The 24,226-nt window shown below is 41.7% G+C and overlaps 1 long non-coding RNA gene across 1 annotated transcript in view; it reads right to left on the reverse strand.

The window, feature by feature from the left end:
• Window positions 1–22,281, reverse strand: part of LOC146496772 (uncharacterized) — a 67,547-nt gene extending 45,266 nt beyond the window's left edge. Inside the window, exon 1 of the long non-coding RNA XR_014871265.1 lies at window positions 22,232–22,281. This is a non-coding gene — a long non-coding RNA (uncharacterized LOC146496772). The remainder of the gene's footprint in view (window positions 1–22,231) is intronic.
• Between the last annotated feature and the right edge of the window lie 1,945 nt (window positions 22,282–24,226).

A 24,226-nucleotide genomic window follows, 5' to 3' on the forward strand; every position in this document is an offset into this window, starting at 1 on the left:
TTGTGTCACTCGTACTGTTTTATTTACATTTGTGGACGTGTGTGTGACCTTCCCCACCTTCCTTTTCAGTAGAGCTAATAAAGTATTAAACACACTTTCTGTTTATTCATATTCCAACAAATACATCAGAGAGAAACTTGGGGTTCAGTATTGTGTCCAAGGATTCTTGGGCATGCCGACTGGAGCAGCCGAGCATCAAACTACCGATATTACTGATAATTTATGCCTTGAAGATGCCTTCACTCCCAACTGAATCAGCAGAGTTTAAATATCAGAACACAGAGCTGTGATTAGTATCTTAAGGAGCTCAGAAACCCCAGGTGGGCGCGATAAACAGGGAAGAGTAACCCACTATTAATATTAGCATTTTAGCTGAACCAGAAACCTGCTGCCTGTCAATAGAGGCAGACAGCATGGACACCCAGGAAGCAGAGCTGATAGTACCACAACAACCAGACTCAAACTCCAGGGAGGATCCCAGCCAGAAGAATCTGGATGCACCATGTGTAAGGTGCCCGTCCTGACGCAGAGCAGGAGAGACCCTCCACTTTCACCCCCTTCAACAAACAATGCTTGGGTCACATCGTTTGTTGCAATCTGATCCCTCCCTGCCCAGTGCCATGAGACAACGCAGCAGATGCAAATACGTAGCCCACTCATAGCCACCACGGCACGTACACCTCCACAGCAAGCCACTCCCCTATGGAGACACCAGTAGGAGTCCATTGGGCCAGGTCCCCTTCCCCCAGAACCACAGGACCAAACCCCATAAGTGATCGGACAAGAAGAGAGAGACAGTAGGAAAAAGGAGGGAGACATGGAACAAGTTGGATGTCCACTTTCTGGACCAGCAGCAGCATCTGGCTATTTATGATAGACGCCGTCCTGCTCACAAATTCAATTCAATTCAATTCAATTTTATTTATATAGCACCAAATCACAACAAAAGTCGCCTCAAGGCGCTTCATAGATACAGAGAAAAACCCAACAATCATATGACCCCCTATGAGCAGCACTTTGGCGACAGTGGGAAGGAAAAACTCCCTTTTAACAGGAAGAAACCTCCAGCAGAACCAGGCTCAGGGAGGGGCGGCCATCTGCTGTGATTGGTTGGGGTGAGAGAAGGAAGACAGGATAAAGACATGCTGTGGAAGAGAGACAGAGATTAATAACAGATATGATTCAATGCAGAGAGGTCTGTTAACACATAGTGAGTGAGAAAGGTGACTGGAAAGGAAAAACTCAGTGCATCATGGGAATCCCCCGGCAGCCTACATCTATTGCAGCATAACTAAGGGAGGATTCAGGGTCACCTGGTCCAGCCCTAACTACAGGGTGGGCCATTTATATGGATACACCGTAATAACATGGGAATGGTTGGTGATATTAAAGTCCTGTTTGTGGCACATTAGTATATGTGAGGGGGCAAACTCCTCAAGATGGGTGGTGACCATGGTGGCCATTTAGAAGTCGGCCATCTTGGATACAACTTTTGTTTTTTCAATAGGAAGAGGGCCATGTGACACATCAAACTTATTGGTAATGTCACAAGAAAAACAATGGTGTGCTTGGTTTCTACGTAACTTTATTCACCAACCATTCCCAGGTTATTACGGTGTATCCATATAAATGGCCCACCCTGTATATGCTTTAGCAAAAAGGAAAGTTTGAAGCCTAATCTTGAAAGTAGAGATAGTGTCTGTCTCCTGAATCCAAACTGGAAGCTGGTTCCACAGAAGAGGGGCCTGAAAACTGAAGGCTCTCCCTCCCATTCTACTTTTGAATACTCTAGGAACAACAAGTAGGCCTGCAGAGCGAGAGCGAAGTGCTCTAATAGGGTGATATGGTACTACAAGGTCATTAAGATAAGATGGGGCCTGATTATTTAAGACCTTGTATGTGAGGAGCAGGATTTTGAATTCTGGATTTAACAGGAAGCCAAAACAGGAGAAATCTGCTCTCTCTTTCTAGTCCCTGTCAGGACTCTTGCAGCAGCAACACAGGAACAAAGGTTCCCCCGATTCAGTTGCCGAGCCTCCTCCTACTTTTGGGGCTGGAGCTTCTGTGCCAACAGCCACACAGGCAGCTTTACACACAGTGGTGTTCCCATTTGTGGAGGCATTTAATTGAATCCATCCATCCATTTTCTGCCTATCTGGGTTCTTATCACGGGGGAAGAGACACCCAAACCTCCCTCTCACTGAACCATTCCCAGACCAGCCCAATCAATATTTGGGGGCAGCTAGCCAGGGGAATCCTAGAACTGTGGTTGTGTTAAGTGAGTGAAAAACAGAGAATAGAATGAATTTGTGCTGGCTGCTTTTCAAAACAAGCTCAAGCAGTTTGGTTTTGTGTGTAATGGAGGTGAGGGACTGGCCATTAAGTGGGGGTTGTAACTGATCATTAATGACTCCACCAGAATGTTCTCCACCAGAATCGAAGAATGCAGAAAAAGAGTGAGAAATAAAGTCTCCACTAACAGAAGCCGACAACAGCATGTGGGTGTTTAAGGCTCATGAGTGGCACCACCCACCAGTGTCCCCGTGGCTACTGGCAAGTGTTGGCTTTTGAGTGCATGGGACAGGATAGTGGGGAATGGCCACCAGTAAATACACAGCCGTGATTCAATCCTCCACTGCCGCCCATCTGGTGTTAATCTTGCACGGCCTAGCTGCATCGGCATGGAAGCGCAGAAGTAGAGGCAAACACGAGAGAGACCTAAACATTAGCACGAAGGCTGCAATAACAATCTGGCGAAGAACTGCTGCTCTGGCTGCTTCTTAAATAAGCTGCTAAAATCAGGGACACGAGACACAGCTGAGCAAAACAAACCTCGGCTGCCACGGCTCCATCTGAGCATACCTGCTCACAGAAAGACCCCCCCAAAACTGTGCAGACTCTCACCCCCCTAAGCTACCCTAAAAACACTGTTTTTGCAGAAATGTTCATGGACAAATTCTTTATTGTTCTCTTCAGGTATATCATCCACAAACATCTATTCCTCACAGAGGAAGGAGTTATCCCTGTATACTGTTGAGGTGTCTCAGACTGGTCACTAACTGCAGAAGTAAAAGTTGTACAGTGCACGACTGTTTCTCTGTGCTGTCAGATGTGTCGTTTTACGAGTCGATACCTCAGCGAGCTCTGTAAGTGAGTTCAAAACAGGGAGGACATCAGACTAGAATGTAAAACCAAAAACCAGCTCTGCAAGCAGATTTCCCAGCAGGCAATGAGCACTTCCACTCTTCCACCAAAATTACACCTCTATCCAGTCTGCTCCACCTGCATCACTCTTATCTGCTTGCTTTATATCTCTAAACCCCTTTTTATTGGGATTTATCAAGGCTTTTATCACTTTTCATATAAAAGGATGGGGAGTATTTCCCCTCCTTTTTGCAATGTTGCCCATTTATGGCACAGAATTGGCGTAATTTCCGATCCCTCTACTATTCTTTCTGACAGTCACATTAGCATGTCATTACTGGGGCTTTCTCTACCCTCCCAGTGGTGCTGGAGCTCCGAGGACCATGCACTAGAGCGACAAAGGGCACCAGCTGCACCCACTTTTCCCCATCCATCCTTTTATCCCTCTCTCTCCGCTCAACCCTCTTTTTCTCTTCACTACATGCTTGGCCTGACTTGGAGACACCCTGACATTCTCAGTAGGTTTTGACTTGGATGCCAGCCGAGACTTTAGCAACACGGCATTTGATAAAGATTTTCTTTTGGTAAATATCCAAGTCTTTTTTACTTTTCGGTTTTGTATAGGACATGCTATGTCAACAATATATGTGATTAGACTCATTCAGCTTTTAGAGTAAGAGGTATTTAATTGCTGATAGTATGGGGTTATAATTGGCTTGGCTTGGAATGGGTGTTGCAGACCTCCCAGTCTGTGTAATCACTGGGTTTATTCTCTAGAATGGCTCTGGGATCATTAAACTGAAACAAATCAAACTACATAGACCTGCTTCAGAGTGAAGTCCTTGAAGAGGCCACCGTGGCTGCATGAACTTTTATTTGAACCATCTAAAACCAGATTGCCATCCTGGCACTGCACTGCTCGACTGTGTTCACTAGTGGGCTCAAAAAGAGAGAACATCTTAAGATCTCTGCAGGGATAAACTATTTAAGCTTCTCAAGAATCTTAGTCATTCTAAAAAGTTCCTTCCTGAGCCTGAGAGAGATTATATACTCACAAACACTTGTAAGAAAACCCAGTCAGTAAATAATTGATATAAGAATTACAATTGCGGGACAGGTATGTAATCTGTATGTCATTTACAAATATTCATGCATGCAGTGTTGGGAAGGTTACTTTTCAAATGTATTCCATTACAGATTACAGATTACATGTCCCAAAATGTATTCTGTAACATATTCCGTTACGTTACTCAATGAGAGTAACGTATTCTGAATACTTTGCATTACTTAATATATTATCATGCTGTTTACAACTACATGAATGTACTATTGCTGTGATTTATTACTGTTACTGAAGGTCCGCGGCTCCGAACCGTAGTAAAGGGACCTCTGGCTAATACGGTGGGTTCTGTGTCGGCTCGTAGCTGAAAACTAGCTTTACTTTGTTGTCTGGGTCAACTTTGCTAGCAGAGACAGAGAGAGGCGTTGAAAGGCTGCTCCAACAGAACTTATTGTTTCAGAGGAAAACACGAACACGGTGTACAGTCGAGTCTTAATAGCTTACTTACAGCTGGGCTCTCAGGCTCTCTTCTTGGCTGCAGTGGTTATTATTATATTTACATGCTTCCAGCTCCGTTTCTGCTCGATGACAGCTCGTACTTTTCCTTTTTCTCCCTCCCTCGCTCACAGACACATAACGTGTATGGCAGTCCATTCTCCCTGCAGCACGGACTACACTGCCCATGATGCTACATTCTTTAGAGCTATACCTGTAGCATTCTGCCTGTTAGCTTAGCACAACAACAACAACAGGCGCTCTCTCACCCAGGAAACACACAGAGAGAGCGTCACCCTGTAACCATGGCAACCGTAACGCTGCCGCCTGGAACAACAGAACGTAGCTGTCAAACAAAACCCAAACAGTCCTGACCCGCCACAATATGAAACAGGGAAGTACCGCCGTGTAATCCATTTATTTCAACAAAGTAACTGTATTCTAAATACCACCTTTTTAAACGGTAACTGTAACGGAATACAGTTACTCATATTTTGTATTTTAAATACGTAACGGCGGTACATGTATTCTGTTACTCCCCAACACTGATGCATGTAACACTGACAACACACAAAGCTGTGAAGTGTGGTGTCTTCACTATTTTCACAAGTGATCATGATGGCATGAAACAACATGTTGCACAAAGTCAGGCAGGGTTGTGTGGCTACTTGCTGCCTGCTTGTTCCTGAGTCAGTGAAGCACTGAAGCATCCTGCTCACACGGATGTGAAACACTGTGGACAAACACTAGAACAAAACACTGTGACCACCAAAGCTTCCTGTCATTGTAACTACAGGACATATTCACGGTGATTTGAGGTCATACGGCTGCTGTCAGAAACAGCTATTTTGGTTAAAGCTACCAGGCTGAACTAAAACACCTGTTTTACCTGAGGTCACAGTCTGTTTTAGGCTTGTCTGTGTGTGCGACGGACATTTTTACTGCAGTGTTTAGTCTGTTTAACTCAAACTGCTTAAAACAAACACGACAGCTCTCTGGTGAACATGAAAAACTTTACTGATACAGTCATGAACTGTGAAAACTTCAGACAGCGAAGTAATCAGTACGTGTTTTTATGGATTAACCTGACAAGATGGGGCAGTCTCACAAAGCGCTTTTATTATCATTTTGAAAAATACAATCAAACAGAATAGATGAGAAACAGACAGGATATGATAAGAGTTCAATTCAATTCAATTCAATTTTATTTATATAGCGCCAAATCACAACAAAAGTCGCCTCAAGGCGCTTCATAGATACAGATAAAAACCCAACAATCATATGACCCCCTATGAGCAGCACTTTGGTGACAGTGGGAAGGAAAAACTCCCTTTTAACAGGAAGAAACCTCCAGCAGAACCAGGCTCAGGGAGGGGCGGGGCCATCTGCTGTGATTGGTTGGGGTGAGAGAAGGAAGACAGGATAAAGACATGCTGTGGAAGAGAGACAGAGATTAATAACAGATATGATTCAACACAGAGAGGTCTGTTAACACATAGTTGCTGTGTCCCAATTCGGGGTCTGCACGCTTGAAGTACGCACACTACGCGTACTACGTACGGTGCGTACTATAAGTACGAGAAGTGCGGAAGTGAGAGGCTTGTGAAATGGGACAGTATATGCTTCGTCGTGCTGTTCAGGTTGCCTAGCAACCATGATGCTAACCGGGAGAAACATTACATACAGCTTTGTTTGACAGAAATGAAGGAGAAAAAATGTTTTGTTGGTCATTCATTTTTGTCATGACATCACTTTGATTAGTTGAGTATCTGAGGCTGAGACCACAGGACTGTAAAACATGATTCAAGGGCTTCATTTCTGTACTGAACAGTCATTTAAGATTAGCTAGTAAATAATAATTAGTTAATGTTGTTCATGAGACTAAAGTCATCTCACTATGGTAATGTAAATATAATATGGCCAATATTATAGTATTGACAGATTATTATGATATATATAATCTATATCACTGACTGTCAGCTTGTTGTGTTTGTGGATATATGACTGACTTTAATTATCCATAAAATCATCAGATTCTCTGTAAGATTAAGGTCGACTATATGTATATTTAGAAGTTGAGGCTTTAAAACCAAGTTAATGCTGAAAGTACAAACATCACTAATGTCACATAACTTTGCCGACATGTGGCCAACAGCAATGTTTTAATGTTCTTTGTTATTAAACATTCGCACATGAATAAGTGACGTCATATTCAGTACTTACTTTTGACAGTTCACTCTTGGCCGCTCCCTTCTGCCGTATTTTGCGGCAAAATTATCCACACCCATCGCCGCGCTATGAATTGTGGGATATATGGGACCACGAAGCGTGCACCGGACCACGCTTGATATTTGGGGAAATCGACGGCGCATTTGGAGTATGCATTTCAAGTACACTTCGAATTGGGACAGCCGTCGTCGCGTGGCGGTGACGTAACCGCACTTAAAATGCGTACTTCAAGCGTGCAGACCCCGAATTGGGACACAGCAAGTGAGTGAGAAAGGTGACTGGAAAGGAAAAACTCAATGCATCATGGGAATCCCCCGGCAGCCTACATCTATTGCAGCATAACTAAGGGAGGATTCAGGGTCACCTGGTCCAGCCCTAACTATATGCTTTAGCAAAAAGGAAAGTTTGAAGCCTAATCTTGAAAGTAGAGATAGTGTCTGTCTCCTGAATCCAAACTGGAAGCTGGTTCCACAGAAGAGGGGCCTGAAAACTGAAGGCTCTGCCTCCCATTCTACTTTTAAATACTCTAGGAACAACAAGTAGGCCTGCAGAGCGAGAGCGAAGTGCTCTAATAGGGTGACTGTAACTTTGTATAGTCTGGGTTTAGTGCAATGGCATGTTTGTGTGTGTGTGTGTGTGTGTGTGTTGGGGGGGCCTATAACAATAATAATAATAATAATAATTAAAAGATCATTATCAACATTATCAACTCATTGATAACAATAATAACAGCAACAATAATAATTTTAATAATAATAATAATACAATTATTAAACAAAGAACATATGAGGTCAGGTACATAGGTGTGATGATGAAGACTCACAGGTTCCCTGCTGGGAGACGTCACCCAGGACAAGCATGGAGGCTGTGTGGTTCATCACTGAAAGATTTGTTCTGTTTGTCTTTTGTCTCTGGTATGGAGCATTATAGAACGAGGACCACAGAGCTGTGGGTTGCCCCACACCCTGAGGAGAGAGCCTGTTTATTAGTGGCTTTAGTGTGGCTCACTGGTGCAAAGAGCGGCCCCTCCCGTGCAGCCCTGTCTGAAACAGTTAACGGTATCATTATTTGACCAGTTTATGAGAACAAATGCACTTTGAAGGCAAACACTGTCCATTTCAAGTTATTTTACCACATGGTGCTCAGTTAGAAAGTGTTTGCAGACAAGTCGGCATCTTCCATGCAAACCATGGGCAAAGCAACCACATGGAGGTTTTTTATTGCAGGAACCACAGTGTGGCTGGTTTTACCCAGCAATCTCCAGCATCCACTCATCAGCTGAGAAATGCACATTTTCCTTCACATCTGGGGACAGGAGAGAGGAACTGCCAAATCTGTACTGCAGTGTGACTGCGATCTTCCATGTCAATCACCTACCTGCTCTCTGTAACCTGGTCGTCCTCCCTCCTGAAGCCACACCATCACAGCCTTGTTTGTCTCACCTTTGGCTTCAGTTTAACTAACACTGAGAAGTTGAAGAAAACCTCCAGACTAAAGTGAACGGAGACAGTCTTCCTGTCCCTGCTGCTGATTCACAAAGCAAAGCAGTTTTTACATAGGAGTGCTGTTACAGATGATGAGCAACAGTGCTTGGATTTCTGTCCAACAAGTCTGCCCAGGGAGTCCGCAAAGTTTTGATCAATGCTGGAACTGAAAATTCCCTTCTCCCCCCAGAGTCTCTTTCTCTCACACATACTCCTCCTTTTCATCCATTTACACCCACTGGAGCAGCTACCGAGGGATCCCAGGAGTAGGAAAGTGCCATGGACTGAAACCCACCTTCTCTTCTTTCTGGATTGGCTGCAAAACTCCTTGAAGCTCCCGGAGCTCCCGCTACTCTGAAAACCCCTGGAAGCTGCTCATATACACATGCATACACTGATTTCCCTAGCACACTGAGCCACTAAAGCTTTGGCAGCAAGCACCCCTGGCTTGGCACAGTTTATCCTAATGAGTGGCAGCTTTGAGCCCCCCTACGCTGCTGGTCAAGAAAGATGGAGAGGTAGAGCAAAGCGAGAGAGAAATCTTACTGAGCGGGGTATTGCAGGATTGGCATACGCTGTATGTTTCTGCTATGCCCTGGCCAGCCAGCTGGCTACCGAGCACTCGGAGCCTCCCTGAGGTCATGCTGAACACAGACAGAAGGAGAAATTGTATAAAAAAACACAGAACAGAGCCACAGTAGGAGTTCTGATCCCTGGATCCTATGGACAGTTAATTAAAATCCATTAATTTCCTCCTCTTCATCATTCTCTTTCTGTGTCTGTGTTCTGCTGAACCAAAGCTGGTGGAAGATGACCACAGAGAAAGGCAAATGCAGCCAAAAACAAGGCTGTCCCATCCAAACCACAAATGGCTGACAGCTTTCAAGGAGCTGCTAAATGAAAGAGGAGGGAAACCAATGGCTTCTCTGCATTAAAGACCACAAAGACAATTGGTGTTGTCCATAAGCCCGCTACATGACCATTACGCTGAGGTTGGCTGGGCTAGAAAACCTGTTCAGCCTGTAATTGGCTCAAATATGTCACATGTTGTTCTGCAATTGGTAAATGGTAAATGGTAAATGGCCTGTATTTATATAGCGCTTTACTAGTCCCTAAGGACCCCAAAGCGCTTTACATATCCAGTCATCCACCCATTCATGCACACATTCACACACTGGTGAGGGCAAGCTACATTGTAGCCACAGCCGCCCTGGGGCGCACTGACAGAGGCGATTAAATGATGCTGCGTGTACAGTCTGTCATATATGACGTGTTCATGTTTAAAGCTGCTTTCAGTTAAATATTTTATTTAAAGGAAGCAAATCTTTCCGGTTCATGTTCTGAAACATCTGTCAGTTCCTTCTAGAGTAACCATCCCACCTGAGCTTCACTTCAGCATTTTCTGACGTCTGTTACTAAGATTAGGTGGAGGCAACTATTTGTTAGGATTTGTTGACCTTATTGGCCAAAACACTAAATGCTGATGATGTAAAATCTGAGATACAGTCATGATGAAATAGTTAAAACGCTCATATGCAAATGATCCATTTCTTTAAATCATCATCACTGACAGTATAAATGTTTTGAACATTTCATTGATTCTGGACTTTGAGCCCCAAAAGAGCGTGAGCAGCATGGTTGTGTGTTGGTTAGCACCGCGGCTCAAAGCGGTGGCTCTGTCCAAGGTTCCTGGACAGAAATCTCCTGGTGGGCAGTAGGGATGGGTACCGGTATCCGGTGCCATGATGGCACCGGTTCTGACATAAACAGTAGTAACCAGACCGAAAAGCAGCGCACATTTCGGTGCTTTATTTTGGTGCTTTTTTCCTGAGATGTCATACACTTTAGATTCTAGCCAATCATTTTACGTTTCCGAGGATAGTAGGCGGGCCCTGGTACGTACGTTCTTTTAGAGCAGAGCTACAGATTAAAAATGCCCAAAGCGAAACGGTCAAAGTCCGGCTGTACTTCACAGCAAAAGATGCAAACTCAGCAGCTGCAACAAGTGCTTTAAGCTGATACTGTGATACTGTCAAAGGAGGTAACACCTCGAATCTGATGAAACACCTGGCGACGCATAGCGTTTTTTTAAAAGCCGAGAAATGCGCCGTATTTGATAGCTTGCTGCGAGACCTCACATCGAGCACATCTACTGTGGGTGTGGTGCCTGTTATCGGACCCGGAGTTAGCAACATCCCCCAAAAACCCGAAGAGGAGAGTCCTGGCCCCTAGCCCTGCCAGTGTAGCAGAAATGATGAGGATGATGATGTAGCAGCAGCCGTTCTTCTCTGCGTGAGTAGCTTAATGTTGTTCATGTGTAATTTACATTGAGTAAGCTAACCACGTTATTACATTAATGCATGTAAGGTGAACTAGCAAACACCATCATAGCTACATGCGGCTGTCTTCTTGTTTGATGGCAGATACTCCCTTCACCCTGGCCAAAACAGCTAAAATGACCAAAGAAAAAGTGGAAGACAGCAGAACATGAGAGGTTTTTGGACAAAGTTTGTGTTCTCCATTCTTTAAGCACCGGCACCGTTTCAAAAGTACCGGTTTGGTACTGGTATCAGATAAAACCTAAACGATACCCATCCCTAGTGGGCAGAAGACTTTCTGTGTTGAGTTTTCTGGTTCCACTGGTCCTGAATGGGTCTCCTGCAGGTAGTACAGCATCATCCCATTCAAAACACATATGTTGGCCAATGTCTGCCTCTACCTTCTTGTTAGAAAAGCCATACTATAGCATACTTTTGCATACTTTTGCATACTGTAACATACTGTAGCATACTGTAGCATACTGTAGCATACTTTTGCATACTGTAGCATACTGTAACATACTGTAGCATACTGTAGCATACTGTGGCATACTGTAACATACTGTAACATACTGTAGAATACTGTAACATACTTTTGCATACTGTAGCATACTGTAGCATACTGTAACACACTGTAACATACTGTAGCATACTGTAACATGCTGTAACATACTGTAGCATACTGTAGCATACTGTAACATACTGTAGCATACTTTTGCATACTGTAGCATACTGTGACATACTGTAGCATACTGTAACATACTGTGGCATACTGTAACATACTGTAACATTCTGTAGCATACTTTTGCATACTGTAAGATACTGTAACATACTGTAGCATACTGTAACATACTTTTGCATAGTGTAACATACTGTAACATACTGTAACATACTGTAGCAAACCTTTGCATACTGTAGCATACTGTAACATACTGTAACATACTGTAGCATACTGTAGCATACTTTTGCATACTGTAGCATACTGTAACATACTGTAATATACTGTAGCATACTTTTGCAAACTGTAACATACTGTAGCATACTGTAACATACTGGAGCATACTGGAGCATACTGTAGCATACTGTAACATATTGTAGCATACTGTGGCATACTGTAACATACTGTAACATACTGTAGAATACTGTAACATACTGTAGCATTCTGTAGCATACTGTAACATACTGTAGCATACATTTGCATACTGTAGAATACTGTGACATACTGTAGCATACTGTAACATACTGTGGCATACTGTAACATACTGTAACATACTGTAACATACTTTGCATACTGTAAGATACTGTAACATACTGTAGCATACTTTTGCATACTATAACAAACTTTTGCATAGTGTAACATACTGTAACATACTGTAACATACTGTAGCATACTGTAATATACTGTAGCAAACTTTTGCATACTGTAGCATACTGTAACATACTGTAACATACTGTAGCATACTGTAGCATACTTTTGCATACTGTAGCATACTGTAACATATTGTAATATACTGTAGCATACTTTTGCAAACTGTAACATACTGTAGCATACTGTAACATACTGTAGCATACTGTAACATACTGTAACATACTGTAGCATACTTTTGCATACTGTAAGATACTGTAACATACTGTAGCATACTTTTGCATACTATAACATACTTTTGCATAGTGTAACATACTGTAACATACTGTAACATACTGTAGCAAACCTTTGCATACTGTAGCATACTGTAACATACTGTAACATACTGTAGCATACTGTAGCATACTTTTGCATACTGTAGCATACTGTAACATACTGTAATATACTGTAGCATACTTTTGCAAACTGTAACATACTGTAGCATACTGTAACATACTGTAGCATACTGGAGCATACTGTAGCATACTGTGGCATACTGTAACATACTGTAACATACTGTAGAATACTGTAACATACTGTAGCATTCTGTAGCATACTGTAACATACTGTAGCATACTTTTGCATACTGTAGAATACTGTGACATACTGTAGCATACTGTAACATACTGTGGCATACTGTAACATACTGTAACATACTGTAGCATACTTTTGCATACTGTAAGATACTGTAACATACTGTAGCATACTTTTGCATACTATAACAAACTTTTGCATAGTGTAACATACTGTAACATACTGTAACATACTGTAGCAAACTTTTGCATACTGTAGCATACTGTAACATACTGTAACATACTGTAGCATACTGTAGCATACTTTTGCATACTGTAGCACACTGTAACATATTGTAACATACTGTAGCATACTTTTGCAAACTGTAACATACTGTAAGATACTGTAAGATACTGTAGCATACTTTTGCATACTATAACAAACTTTTGCATAGTGTAACATACTGTAACATACTGTAGCATACTGTAATATACTGTAGCAAACTTTTGCATACTGTAGCATACTGTAACATACTGTAACATACTGTAGCATACTGTAGCATACTTTTGCATACTGTAGCATACTGTAACATATTGTAATATACTGTAGCATACTTTTGCAAACTGTAACATACTGTAGCATACTGTAACATACTGTTGCATACTTTTGCATACTGTAACATACTGTAACATACTGTAGCATACTTTTGCATACTGTAACATACTGTAACATACTGTAGCATACTTTTGCATACTATAACATACTTTTGCATAGTGTAACATACTGTAACATACTGTAACATACTGTAGCATACTTTTGCATACTGTAGCATACTGTAACATACTGTAATATACTGTAGCATACTTTTGCAAACTGTAACATACTGTAGCATACTGGAGCATACTGTAGCATACTGTAACATATTGTAGCATACTGTGGCATACTGTAACATACTGTAACATACTGTAGAATACTGTAACATACTGTAGCATTCTGTAGCATACTGTAACATACTGTAACATACTGTAGCAAACTTTTGCATACTGTAGCATACTGTAACATACTGTAACATACTGTAGCATACTGTAGCATACTTTTGCATACTGTAGCATACTGTAACATATTGTAACATACTGTAGCATACTTTTGCAAACTGTAACATACTGTAAGATACTGTAAGATACTGTAGCATACTTTTGCATACTATAACAAACTTTTGCATAGTGTAACATACTGTAACATACTGTAGCATACTGTAATATACTGTAGCAAACTTTTGCATACTGTAGCATACTGTAACATACTGTAACATACTGTAGCATACTGTAGCATACTTTTGCATACTGTAGCATACTGTAACATATTGTAATATACTGTAGCATACTTTTGCAAACTGTAACATACTGTAGCATACTGTGACATACTGTAGCATACTGTAACATACTGTGGCATACTGTAACATACTGTAACATACTGTAGCATACTTTTGCATACTATAACATACTTTTGCATAGTGTAACATACTGTAACATACTGTAACATACTGTAGCATACTTTTGCATACTGTAGCATACTGTAACATACTGTAATATACTGTAGCATACTTTTGCAAACTGTAACATACTGTAGCATACTGTAACATACTGTAGCATACTGGAGCATACTGTAGCATACTGTAACATATTGTAGCATACTGTGGCATACTGTAACATACTGTAGCATACTGGAGCATACTGTAGCATACTGTAACATATTGTAGCATACTGTAGCATACTGTAACATACTGTAGCATACTGGAGCATACTGTAGCATACTGTAACATATTGTAGCATTCTGTAGCATACTGTAACATACTGTAGCATACTTTTGCATACTGTAGAATACTGTGACATACTGTAGCATACTGTAACATACTGTGGCATACTGTAACATACTGTAACATACTGTAGCATACTTTTGCATACTGTAAGATACTGTAACATACTGTAGCATACTTTTGCATACTATAACAAACTTTTGCATAGTGTAACATACTGTAACATACTGTAGCATACTGTAGCATACTTTTGCATACTTTTGCATACTGTAACATATTGTAATATACTGTAGCATACTTTTGCAAACTGTAACATACTGTAGCATACTGTAACATACTGTAGCATATTGGAGCATACTGTAGCATACTGTAACATACTGTAGCATACTGTAGCATACGTTTGCATACTGTGGAATACTGTAACATACTGTAACATACTGTAACATACTTTTGCATACTGTACAATACTGTAACATACTGTAGCATACTGTAATATACTTTTGCATACTGTAGCATACTGTAACATACTGTAGCATACTTTTGCATACTGTAGCATACTGTAACATACTGTAGCATATTTTTGCAAACTGTAACAAACTGTAGCATACTGTAACATACTTTTGCATACTGTAGCATACTGTAACATACTGTAACATACTGTAGCATACTGTAACATACTGTAGCATACTGTAGCATACTGTAGCACAATGTAGCATACTGTAACATACTGTAACATGCTGTAGCATACTGTAACATACTGTAGCATAATGTAACATACTTTTGCATACTGTAGCATACTGTAACATACTGTAATATACTGTAACATACTGTAACATACTGTAGCATACTTTTGCATACTGTAACATACTGTAACATGCTGTAACATACTTTTGCATACTGTAACATACTGTAGCATAACTGTAACATATTGTAATATACTGTAGCACACTGTAACATACTGTAGCATACTGTAATATAGTGTAACATACTATAACATGCTGTAGCATACTGTAACATAACTGTAGCATACTGTAACATACTGTAGCATACTGTAGCATACCGTAACATAACTGTAGCATACTTTTGCATACTGTAGCATACTGAAGCATACTGTAACATACTGTAACATACTGTAGCATACTGTAACATAACTGTAGCTTACTGTAACATACTGTAGCATACCGTAACATAACTGTAGCATACTGTAACATGCTGTAGCATAACTGTAACATACTGTAGCATACTGTAACATACGTAACATACTGTAGCATACTGTAACATACTGTAGCATACTGTAGCATACCGTAACATACTGTAGCATACTGTAACATACTGTAACATAACTGTAACATGCTGTTGCATACTGTAGCATATTGTAGCATACTGTAGCATACTGTAACATACTGTAACATACTGTAGCACTACTTAACATAACAATAATCTGAAGGCACTGTCTATAGGGGTGGCTGTAGCTCAGGTGGCAGAGCGGATCAGCCACTAACCAGAAGGTCGGTGGTTCGGTCCCCAGTCTGCTCCAGTCTGCATGCCAAATATCCTTGGGCAAGATACTAACCCCATGTTGCTCTCCGATGCATCCATCGGAGTGTGAATGTGTACGAATGTTAGATACTCAGCACTTAAACTTAGAAGTGCTTGTGTGAATGGGTGTGATTGGGTGAATGAATTAGCTGTATAAAGCGCTTTGAGTGCTCGGACAGAGTAGAAAAGCGCTATATAAGAACCAGTCCATTTACCATTTACCATTTATAGTAATGTAAAAACCCTGCAATGGTGGGAAGTAAAAACTCCCTTTAAATAGAAAGAGACCTCCAGCTGAACCAGACACCAGCATCTTGTCTGACTGGTTGGAGAACAAGAAGAAAAACTAGAGGAACCAAGAGATTGTCTGTATAGATGCAAGGATACCAGTTTAGAAATCATATGTAGATTATAGGCAAACGGTTTCATTTGGAGGACTGTGGGGGAAAAGGATTGAAGTAGACAGTTTAAAGCTGACTTCATTTCTAACATATACAGTAACTGCTTTGTTGGACTGTCATAAAGTTGAAAGCATTTAAATGATGTACTGTTATGTTTTCCCCAAATCATCTTTCCCTTAATACAGTTTTCATTCTTCTTCATCCCTCCTGGACATCAGGTCTTTCCCTCTGCCACCTAACATACGATTTTTTACGTGTGACAGTAATTCCTCTATGAATAATGGAGTGACTCTGCCAGCAGTCTGTTTAACATAACAACCGCCATCAGCAGTGACATTAATTGCCCTCCAATTCAGCCAGTTACAGTGATAGCAGAGATGGCTGGTACACAGGGAGCTAAGGAGCCCTGAATGGGACCTAGAGGAGATTAGGCTTGGCTGCAGAGGCCTGAGGTCAAAGGCCAAGAAGAAAAAGATTTAGAGGAAGAGGTCCACAGGGGTGGATACAGTGGTCAACAAGAATCTGAGACGAGGAGGCAAAAAAACAAACACTTAAATATAATTATTTGCTAATTAAGTTTAGAGCAGGGTTCATTATTACAGTTCCACTTGTTTTTCTCTGTGAGCACAACTTGTAAAACTGGGAACAAGAACCTGATTCAGATAAAACTAAGGTTGCTATCTGAACTGTGTCACCATCAAGAAGCTGAAGTTCATTCATATATATTTGAACCATATCCTGCACTCACTAAAACAAGGTGCTGTTGAATTCTATGGTCTATTTACTGAGGTTTTCTTAAAAAAAATAAAAAAGAGAGCAGAAAATGGGGGAGTGACTGTTCGACCTATCAGCCATGCTTTTATAAGATCAGATCAATGGTACAGTACCACACAAACAGCTTAGCAAAAGCTTGTTTTTTTCATGTCAGTCTAAAGGTGTATCTTAAAACAAACATTTTAAAAGGATGGATCTTTGAGATTTATATTTTCTATATGGTCCTCTCTCTTTGAAATCTAAATGAAATGTTTTCTCTTGTTCCTTATTCTTAAAATAAAGTAACCACTTTGTCTTTATTTGTCCTCAAGTCTACAGAAAAATGAATTCAATATCCATAATGTGCAGAAAAGTCTAGATTTGGTTTGAGTTATGTTCTGTCTTTGGAAAAGAGGCTTCTGATTATTCACCTGTTCAGCTGCATTCTTGTAGTGGATGCAAAGTGACCTGTTTGGCTGGGGTGGGCCGGGGGCTTTCCTGTTTCATATGCAGATAGAATGTGCCTCAGAAAGAAGCAGGATGAAGGCTTCCTCCTCCTCCCCAGGTCTCAGTTCTAAGGGGACGAGACGGTGAGGAAAGCTTCAGGATGGACCCAAAGGATTCATGGATGCTGCTTTCACTGCACGCGCGCACACACACACGCGCACACACACACACACACACACACACACACACACACACACACACACACACACACACACATGCACACACGTTAATTCCCAGGGGCCTAAAGTCATACACTGCTTTCACTGACAGCAGTGGTGGATGGTGAATAAAGCACAAAGCCGATACTGGGATTTGAATAATTCTGCATCATAGACACACGCTGCATAACAAAGGAGCAGACAGAAGCACACGGATTTCAAAATAAATAAAAAAAATGAAACATGCTTGGAGAAGTGGGGGAAGACTTTTTCGGAGACATCACCTCTTTACCTTGGCTTAGAGGTGCAGGACTAAGCAGCACACATTTATTTTTATGTATTGAATGCTTGCCAATGTGGAACTGTAACGTTCTTCAAAAATGACATGTTGTAATTAGATGCAGAAATTCCACTTGAATTGCTGCAGTGTCTTTCTTGGCTCCCAGTATAAACAGCAAGCAGCTTAGAAATTAAATCAACTAATCACTGATATCATCTCTCAGCTGAACACAGTACACATAAGACACAGTGGTGAAATACAGTATAAATGTCAAATCTCACTACTTTTCTCCTCAAAATGAAATGCTGACACGTTTTATGCTGCAGTGGCAGAGACATTAAAAAATGTGGCTTCAGTGGAAATGAATGGGACACTTTTTTTTCCAGGAGGGTGTTGAGAGGGAGTATCAAAACCTAATAATGCAATCAAATCAGTTTTGTTGCTGATCTTTGACATGTCCAAGACTCTCCTTCTCTCACCCCAACCGGTCGCAGCAGATGGCCCCGCCCCTCCCTGAGCCTGGTTCTGCTGGAGGTTTCTTCCTGTTAAAAGGGAGTTTTTCCTTCCCACTGTCGCCAAAGTGCTGCTCATAGGGTGTCATATGATTGTTGGGCTTTTCTCTGTATCTATGAAGCGCCTTGAGGCGACTTTTGTTGTGATTTGGCGCTATATAAATAAAATTGAATTGAATTGAATTGAATTAATCGCATCAATGCCCCATGCCCATTATATTTATTATATGGAAAATATTTGGTTTTTGTGAGTTTGTTCAGTAAATAATTATTAATTTAAACGTTTACATTGGAATTTAAATTCAAAAGGGCTCAAGGAAGAGATCTTTTTTTTTTTTTTTTTTTAAAAGGGCAGACAGAAAATTTGTTGTTTGGATTTTATGACAGAATTTGTGCGTGCAGATTTTTGTCCACAACGGTGTTGAAAGAGTAAAAAATGCATCAACAGTGTGGATGACATGTAAGTGTAAAAGACAAATCTGAGATTTCCTGCAAAAAAACACAACACAAGCTATGAGACAGCCAAAATGATCGCCAAATCAAAAGCACTGTGAGCTTTGTTTTCACTGCTCTGAGATCAGTTACTGTCTGCAAATACAGCTAACATTAGCACGTAAACAAGCACTGATCACAGTAATAGATCAGCAGTAGTTTTCTCTTACTCACCACCTCCTTCAATAACTCGTTGGTGTTAAAAGCTGTAAAGATGGAGAAAAGAGCTCCATCTCTGTCTGCTTCAATAAAACAGTCAAGTTAAACACTCAGCTCCACCAACACTACAAATGTTGGCAGTTACAGTCTGTATTTAATAAAATGATTTAAACACATGCTGCAATAATATTCATCAACTGATGAGGAACATTGTTCTGCAGAATAAGGAAAATAAATTAAATAAATTTATATAGAGAATTTGCCAATATTGTTTTATGGTAGTTTTCATAATTTTTATTGTTACTTTTTTCTAAAACAATGGTTCTAAAAAAAAAAAAAAAACTCCTCTCTCAGTTATCATTGTCAGCTAATAAATAGTTGGATAAAATGTGAATTCATCACAGCTCAATTTCAGCATTTGTAAAAATGACACTGTAGAAAAGAGACAGACAAAAGAGCCCCATGTTTTGAAAACTATTATATTAGCACCCATTAAACATTAATCTCATCAAGCACTGATATGTCGAAGATTACAAAAGCAAAATAGGGTCTCCAATGACTGTAATTAAGGCTGACCCATCCACTTACAAATAAAGGCTATAAACCCATTATTATGTGAAAGCATTAGAGCAAATTCTTTCTTTTTTCAAAAATGATTTAAGAATGGAAGTATGATTGCCGCCTTTTTTCTCTTTTACTTGGTCTTTTTAAAATCACAGCAGAGAGCTAATCTCTGCGACGCCTCAGACAGAATAGAAATGGCGCCCCAGAGAAATGTGGTGAATAAGTGGCCAAGGCGGGAGCTATGTGTGAGTGTGTGCATATGTATGTGCGAGAGCAGAGAACTAAAAGGAATATTGCTCGATTAATATAACAGTTTTAACCATCTTATGAGTTTATTAAAACTTTATTTAAATATATGTGCATATACCTGTCAAACGTTTGGACACACCTTCTCATTTATCAGAATCTGAATACTTATTAATGCCTAAGAAAGCCCACATAATTTCCTTAGAGATTAATAAAGTATTCTGATTCTGATTAATGGTTTTTCTGTATTTTCATGACTCTTTACATTGCAGATTCTCACTGAAGGCATCAAACTATGAATGAACACATGTAGTGAACAAAAAAGTGTGAACTAATTCAAAACATGTTTCTTCGTAATAGCCACCCTTTGCTCGGCTCTCTCTCCATGAGCTTCATGAGGTCGTCACCTGAATTGGTTTTCCAACAGTCTTGAAGGAGTTCCCAGAGATGCTGAACACTTGTTGGTCCTTTTGCCTTCACTCTGCGCTCCATCTCATCCCAAACCATCTCCATTGGGTTTAGGTCAGGTGACTGTGGAGGCCAGGCCGCCATCACTCTCCTTCTTGGTCAAATAGCCCTCACACAGCCTGGAGGTTTGGGGTCATTGTCCTTTTGAACAATAAATGATTGTCCAACTAACATGATGGCATGTCCCTGCAGGATGCTGTGGTAGCCATGCTGGGTCGATCTCCAACAGTGTCATCAGCAAAGCCCCCCCACACCACCACACCTCCTCCTCCTCCATGCCTCACGGTGGCAACAATGAATGTAGAGACCATCGTTCACCACACAAAGACACGGCAGGTGGAACCAAAGATCTCAGATTTGGGCTCATCAGACCAAAGCACAGATTTCCACTGGTCTAATGTTGTTTAACTGTACTGTAGGTATGCTAGGTTTCTGTGATCAGTCCAGATGATGAGGGATTGGACCATGGCCTGGAGCTAGTGTCTCCATTCCTCCAGGGCGAATTTTATTGCCAGTAACTCCCAATGTCCCGCGTCATAGTTTGGGTTCTGCAGGGGACAAAAGGCGAGAGAAAACAGCCCATGGGTGAAGCTTACCTTTTGCTGGGAGACCATGTCCCCCACCCTGGAGTGGAAGCATCTTATTTCCATGATGAATTGGAGACCCAGATCCAGTTGAGCCAAAATGGGAGCTGAGGCAAAACGCTCCTTGAGACGGCAGCTTGATCCCACTGGAACAGAATCTTAGGGAAGGTTAGGCGGGTTAGTAATTTTGTTAAAGTCACGAATGAATCTCTGATAAACGTTAGAGAAACATTGAAGCTGCTTACGATCTTTGGGGTCAGGCCAGTTCACCACTTCAACTTTGATGGGGTACAGTTTCAAGCTCCCCTGCACAACGATACACCCCAGGAAAGAAATAGTCTCAACGTCGTTGACTAAGGCCTGGAATACTGCTGGAGCATGGGTTGACCAGAAAGGCATCACCAGGTATTTGAAGTGGCCCAAGTGGGTGTTGAAAGGCGTCTTTCACTCATCCCTCTCTCTTAATCTTACCAAATGAGTCTGCTTGAAGACTCCCTGGAGTAACTCAAAAGCAGAGGCGAGGCAGTGTATACTTATTTTTAACTGTGATTTTATTCAGGCCACGGTACTCAACACAGCATCTTAGACTCTTGTCTTTCTTTTGAATGAATAAGAAACCTGCTCCTACAGGAGAGGAGGAAGGCCGAATGCTGCCAGCAGCTGAGGAGTCACTTATATATTTTTCCATGGCCTCCCCTTCAGGTTGCGATAGGCTGTACACATAGCTGGACTGGCCACTGGGCATTTGTCCAGGGGGTCGATGGTGATTTTTTGTTTTTATGGGCCGATGATTTATTTATTTATTTGTTTTTAGTAACGGTATAAACAGTCAAAGGTGGTGGATTGGCCAAATGCTGGCAGATGTGTAAAAATAACTCAGTTGTTTGGTGGTGGCTATGGCGGAGCTTCCACAGAGGCCAGCGGGTGGATGAGGGAAAGGGGAGGCTGACCTTTTTTTACAGTCAGTTACAATAACTCGTACTGCTACTAGCTAGCATGATGGAGTTTCTATACAGCTGGGTGGGTGCTATGATGTTATTGATAGTGAACTTCATGTTATTCATAAGGTTAGTTAGTAGAGTTGCCAACCGTCCCATAAAAAACAGAATCGTCTCGTATTCAGAGAAAATATTACGCGTTTCGTATTGAGGTGAAAAGGGTCTTTTCAGCCAAGAGCCTTCCTTTCCACTCCCTCCATGTAAAGGAGTGGAAAGGAAGGCTCTTGGCTCTTTCAAAGGAAGAGTACCCTCTGGTACAGATATGTGGACGACACCTGGGTCAAAATCAAGACACAAGAAGTGGAATCCTTCACTGTGCACATTAACGCTGTGGATAAAAACATCAAGTTCACCAGGGAAGACACAAAGGACGACTGTTTGCCTTGGCAACCTCAACATCGAAGTTTACCGGAAGCCCACACACACGGACTAGTACCTCCTGTTTGACTCCCATCACCCTCTGGAACACAAACTTGGAGTAATCAGGCCCCTACACCACCGGGCAGAACATGTTCCCTCTAAGCCTGAAGGGAAAAAGAAGGAACACACACGTAAAGGAAGCACTCAAAACGTGCGGCTATCCTAAATGGGCGTTTTTAAAGTCAGCAAAGAGGCTCAGAAAAGGAGATCAGACACCAGCGAGGGAGGATAAGAAGGACAGACGCAACAACATTGTCATCCCCTATGTAGCCGGTGTATCAGAGAAACTCAGGAGAGTTTTCTCCAAGCATGACATCCCGGTGTACTTCAGACCCAGCAACACACTCAGATACAAACTGGTTCACCCAAAAGACAAAACACCAAAACACAGACTTAACAACGTGGTGTTTGCTGTACAGCAGCGAGGAATGCCCAGACCTCTACATTGGAGAGACCAAACAGCCACTTCACAAGCGCATGGCACAACACAGAAGAGCCACCTCCACAGGACAAGACTCAGTCCATCTGCATCTAAAGGTCAAAGGTCACTCTTTTGAGGATGCCAATGTTCACATTTTGGACAGAGAGGACAGATGGTTTGAAAGAGGAGTGAAAGAAGCATCTATGTCCACTGTGAGTGACCATCTTTGAACAGAGGCGGTGGTTTACGACACCAACTCTCTGCCATCTATAATCCAGTTTTCAGATCCTCCCCAGACGCCTTAACGCCCACTCACATCCTGGGCCATCTGACCTCAGGAAATCACATGATAAGGTGGGGCCAGGTTTCACAATGAGCTCACCTGAAACTCTGGCTGATTGGGACCCACACCCAGTTTCACACCTTGGCTCAGGCGATTAGAGGATCATCAGGGGGTCCTTTGTCCCTCTGTGGGGGGAGACTCCCACTAGGTTTAAATCTGGGACTCTCCACCATTTGACCTTAGAACTGAAGAAGCTTCTCGGATGAAGGTGAAACGTCTTCAAGCAACTTAAAGAAGTCCAGACGCTTTTCTTTGCAAGCTCCTTAGACTACGATGACCTGGATGACTGAGAACCTTCACTGAACTTGAAAAGAAACTCAGGGTAAGTTATGATCGGGTTAGCTTTTAATGCTGCCTGAGCCCATTTTAATGCTCGATTGTGAAGCAATTGCACAAAGTAGGCAATTTTGGCCCCATCATCCTCAAAAACAATCATTCCTGGCGAAACACGAGTGAACATTGCATCAAGAATCCAGCACATTTGTCCAACTCACCAGTGAACGCTTCCAGGGTAGGCAAAGTCTCAGGCAGTGCGGGAGAAGCAGGGAATGGTGCGGGGCTCGCCATTGGGCCCTGAACCTCCTTGGGAGATGGTGGGTTAATTGGACATGGTGAGCTTTCCAAGGGTGTCTGTTGTGCTATGGCCCAGAGGCAAATGTGTCAACATTTGCTCGTGGCACCTTAGCAATGCCTTCCTGAGCTGCTAGATCCCAGCGAGTTGGGTCAGAGTCTGCTGAGTCCATGATGTGGCTGGATCGTTCTGTCACAAAGAAGAAGCAGACTCAAGTGCAGGACTGTTGATGTTGCAAAAATAACAGTTTATTTAAACAATCACCAGGTGCTACAGTGGGGCAAAAAAGTATTTAGTCAGCCACCGATTGTGCAAGTTCCCCCACTTAAAATGATGACAGAGGTCA

This window comes from Neolamprologus multifasciatus, chromosome 19 (genome assembly GCF_963576455.1).
Source record: "Neolamprologus multifasciatus chromosome 19, fNeoMul1.2, whole genome shotgun sequence".
Classification (NCBI taxonomy): domain Eukaryota; kingdom Metazoa; phylum Chordata; class Actinopteri; order Cichliformes; family Cichlidae; genus Neolamprologus; species Neolamprologus multifasciatus.